This window comes from Lissotriton vulgaris, unplaced genomic scaffold (assembly GCF_964263255.1).
Source record: "Lissotriton vulgaris unplaced genomic scaffold, aLisVul1.2 SCAFFOLD_988, whole genome shotgun sequence".
NCBI lineage: Eukaryota > Metazoa > Chordata > Amphibia > Caudata > Salamandridae > Lissotriton > Lissotriton vulgaris.
Window position 1 is genome coordinate 115,036 of NW_028251162.1, and position 5,242 is coordinate 120,277.

The following is a 5,242-nucleotide window of genomic DNA, read 5'->3' on the forward strand; positions in this document are numbered from 1 at the left end:
GATTGGCTGCAGTACGAGTCTTGACTGAGTTGAGAGTTAACCCGGCTGCGGTAACGGGGTTTGAACATGGCGGCGCCATACTGCAATAGCTCATAGTCCATTTGCTGGCTGCTGTAGAATCAGACAAGCACCTGACCTAAAGATGTGCTGGGAAGTTACACACCCTCAGTTGAACAGCTGACACATATGCCGTCAGAACATCCAAGCCAAGCACAAAAAAGTCAATCTGAAGCTGGGCAGTGTCAGGCCTTCACAGGCGGGTTTCAGCGCTGGTGACCCCGTCCCCGGGCCCGGGAAAAAAATAAAAGAGGCGGGCACACAGCCCCTCTCTCTGGGCCAATTTTGTACCTGAGGATCCCATCCCCCAGGGCCCACCTCTATATTCTGGGTAGCATGGAGCCCACCCAGGGCTACCAGTGTGGCAAGGCTGGGGACAACATTGGGACCCTCAATTCCCCCATGGTCCCTTCCACCTCCATGCCTCCAGTGGGGTCTTGCATTGATCTCACATGCAGGGAACAGCCAAATATAGTGCTCCCTGCATGTGGGAGCAATTTTTTCATCTGCTTTCCTGCCCGCTGAGCTGAGAACTTACTGTTTGCTCTCGCTTGGCAGGAGCAAATAGCTATGTCTCGGGGGTGGGCATTCTGGGACATAAGAAGCTAGCCCTGGGGGTGGCAGACCCCAGGACCATTATTGGCTCCAGGATGGGAGTCCACGCAGCCTCCTCTTTTGTTATTACAGGGCCTGCCCCCGGGAGGTGGTGGTTTGGGAGCCAAAAATTTCCTGAAAGAGGGCAGTGCAGCCCTGTAATGGCCGGATTCTCCGACCAGATAGGATCAGCTCCTCAGAGCACTTCCAACCCAGCCGGAACGTAATCACCTCCCTCCTTAGAACGTATTTACAATAGATATGTATATGCCTTGTACCTAAGGATGGGGAATCAGCAATATACATGCATAGGTCTTCTACAATATCCCACTCATACCAGTTAGTCTTGCGGCGACTTAGGCCCAGACTAGTCTACACTAGGGCAGTTCTGATTAGTTACCATTACACACTGACCACAGTCAGTGCTCGCTCGGCAAGTGGCAATCCTGCGTGCCTGCGCACTAGTCTCCTCCCTAGTGTTCTCTCCCTCACAGCCCGATCCATAATCCGGCGGACCTACGCACTAGTGTCCTCCCTAGTGTTCTCTCACTCACAGCCCGATCCGCAATCCGGCGGATCTACGCACCAGTTTCCCGCCTGGTGTTCTCATTAATGCCGCTTACCAATGACGATCACTTTCCTATGAATACCTTTGGAAGGAATCTCTCATTGGCTACTCGGGATATGATACTACAATATTAGGAATTGTACCACAACTTACCAAATTAGAGGATGTGCAATCTATTCTTCATATCGAGGGGTCCCTCTCTCCCTCATTGCTCAGTCACTTCTTACCTGACCGGGAATTACATCCGTTCATGAAAACAATGCCTGACTAGAAGAACAGGTTACCCTGATTGAACAAGAATACGAGGCACATGCTGGTTCACTAAGAACTGGGGTACTTTATTACAATGATCATAAAAACACAATACTACACTATAACATATATCCTGCAAAGGTAAGTGAAAGGTTAGAATGTGCACACTATAGAATATAGACAGATTTCACCTTAGTAACGTGAAGTCGGGGTTCAGCAGTCATCTAGGTTCCCTTCTCGTCTGTGCCTTGGCTCGTCTTATAGTCACACTTCAGCAGTCACGAGTACACGTCTGCACCGCTATGCTCTGTCTTCTCTGCTTCCCTCCAAGTCGCTGGAACCTTCCTTTTATTAGCTGCTTTCTCTCTGGCTGTTCTGCATTACTCCTCTCTCCTCTCAATCACGGACCATCTCCACTTCTCGGCTTTGATCTTATAATATAGTTTCAGCCACTCTGGTATTCGCTCTTCTGACTAACTGCTTCATTCGAAATGCTCTGATCGTATAGGTCAAAGGTCGCCAGCTGCTCCAACTAAAATAACTTTAATCTTTCTAAGAGAGTATCAGCTTCTTCATCTTTCTCGGACTTCAAAATGGCGACTGTCTGCCTGGAAATAATTAATGGCATTGATGCTAACGGCTAGCTGCCGCCTACAGACTGACTAACTCACTGCCTCATGCTTTCGCTAATATGGAAGCTTGTCCTTTCATGGAAAGTTACGGCCAGTAACCTGCCGCCCACCAAATTCTTGTACCTCCCCGTACCAAGGACACGTTCCCAGCCGGCCGGCCTGATGTTGTGTCTTCGGAGTGGAGAAAAATACAGTCTTTCGATAAGGGCCAGCCTGAACCGGTTCTCTCCAAGCGAACAACACTTCGAAACTAAAACATTACACTTGACCTAGAAGCATCTCAAGCTGCCGGGCAGAAAGCAAGATGGAGTCTCTCCCGTTTGAGGCCGACAAGGCCCGAAATAAGCATAACTCCATAGAAGGTATACTAACACTCTTGCAAAAGGACGGATTATCACTAATACTAATGAATCTATCCCCTAACATAAGCTTATAAGCCCTGATCTAAGGAAAAGGGTACGAAAGTGCATTACTGTGCCCTATGGATAGGCCCTGTTTATGGTTCTAACCCTTGCACTAGAATGATAATAGACTAGAGTCACCTCCAATCATCCTCCCTCAAAGGAGGGCCGAAAAAGTCGGTCAGAACACTTCACCCTTGACTTTAGTCTATTAATCATTCGTTATACGGAACTAACATCTGTGGAAGAATAATAGGAAACAAAACTAACTGATCTACTCCTCGTGCCGAATCTACAGTATTGGAGTAGGGAAGGGATGCACTGAATAAAGCAGCAAATAGCCACTAAAATACTAATAGAAATCACAATACCCCCTAATATCTGTCGTAGGGAATGTAAGTCAGGTAACCAATTGAAGAGCCAGTCAAACCAACCCTGGTCAATGTGTTTTCTAACCTCCTGAGTCAAGTCATGAAGTTTGTCAATATGAGCCTGAATGGATTTAGTATGGTCAGACAAGTTGAAACAACAAAGACCTTCAAAATCAGAACAATCATGTCATGTTTTAGCAAAAGGTAATCAATGGCCGCATGATTTTGCAAGATAGCTCGGCGTTCACCCTGGGCCTCTAATAACATATCCGATAAAATTGTAGAAGTTTGATTAATTGATTTGACCATCCAACAGGCCATTTTCCCGATAGATTTGGCGTTATAAACAGCCAATGCTGGGACACCAATAATGGAAATAGCTAAACTAAGGTATTCAGATGTGGAATAGAGATGTAGGGAAGAATCACAGTCCTCATGTAACATCATAGCATCACGAACTATACGGGAATAGGTATTAGGATGTGAAGAAAACATTAATAAACTCAGTCTAGTGATGGCACATGGGCCTCCGGAAATATTTGCAGGAATATAGGGCCAAGAGGTGTTGCCACAGGAAAACAACCAACCAGAAGGTAACAACATTGTACGATAATGGCTAGGAGCAACTACTATACTTTTACAAGTCATATTATTTTTAACGGAAGTACATGACTTTGGGGGTCTTCGGGAGCACAAAGTTCGTTCATGAGCCGAAAAAGAGGTAGCTGCTTTGAGCCTCAGCTTTACACATTCAGTAATTGCATTGGGATCACAAGTCAAGAAAAAGCACAGGTCACCCTGTGTGATATTATAGGTAGTGATCTGGGAATTAATTGGGGGCATTAAATCTGAAAGGATAGTACATAAGGGACAGTACTCGTGAGCTGCAAAATCGCCTAGAATTACATTGGGTCAGACATTTGATATATTAAAAATATGCTTCAGAGTCTCCATCGAGGCAGGGACAGCAACCAAACAGGTCGCTAGAATATCAGTCACTGAACGCATCGGTGTCAAGCAAAAATGCGGAGAATTGGTAACTCGTTTAGCTAAAGTTGGCCAGAAGTTCGATGATGAATCCAACACAGCGAAGGAACGCGGTACTCGGGTTCTCGAATCAACCAAAGTCTGTGGGTTCCCTCCTCTCCCGACGTAGCAGACCAAAAGGAGTCCAACGCCGGCACATCCTGCAGCAGCAGTCCAGAGAATGATCTGAAAGAAAATCAAATACAGGCATTATTCATTCTCGTAAATAACATTTGTCAGCCGGGACAGCTTCCCAGCTATCTTTCCCTGGTCTCATTACCAAAATGGTGTTGTCATGACCGGTTGCAATGATTTCAGCTTGTTCAGGGGGATTTTTAGGCGATTGCACCCATATTCTCGCTCCAGGGTTATCTGTAGAGTCAAAGCCTTTCTGGCCTCGCACAGTTAGCAACGTTGGGGCAGTGCCTTTCTGAATCTCACCACTGAAAACAGGCATAATTAGCAATTGGGCAACTCGGTCAGTCTTTTGAATCGATAAATCAACCTCACTGCTGTTCAGCAGGAGAACCTTAATCTCTCCCTGATAATCTCTGTCAATGACTCCTCCGAGAATTGAACGCCTTTTAAGGCCAAGCCCGATCTAGGGGCAATCAGTCCAAAATTTCCAGCTGGTATACAGACACCAACACCGGTTTCAATAATGACTCGATCCTTACTTTTAATCACAGTGTCATTCATGGCATGCAGGTCCAAGCCTGCGGAACCTGGGGTTGCTCTGCATGGAGCCAGGGCTCCGGGGGAAATTTCCCAGTACATTACAGTGTCGCCAATGGAATTGGGTTTTGCATCAACATTTGGGGGAAACAAATGCATTAAAGGAGATTCAGCATTCAAAAAGGGACGATTGTTCAAGATTAACAGTGCTTGGAACAAATAATCTCTCCAATTCTTATATTTATTGTCAGTCAATTTTCGCAATTGTTCTTTAAGCAAACCATTCATTCTTTCAATAAGGCCTGATTCCTGTGGATAATATGGTATATGAAACACCCATTCAATATTATTTTCCACACAAAATTCCTGTACCAATCTTCCACGAAAGTGGGATGCATTGTCAGATTGAATTTGAAATGGAACGCCATAATACAATATAATTATTTCCAATGTTTTAATGGTATTCACTTGAGTAGCTTGTTTACAAGGAAAGGCCACTAACAGGCCACTGTAGGTGTCGACAATTGTACAAACATATTGGCAATTTTTGCTCATAGGGAGTGGACCAATATAATCAATTTGCCAAATTTAAGCGGGCAATTTTCCTTGATGTAAATGACCTTTAACAATTTGTGGTACTTTTCGTTGTCTAGAATGTTGACAGAG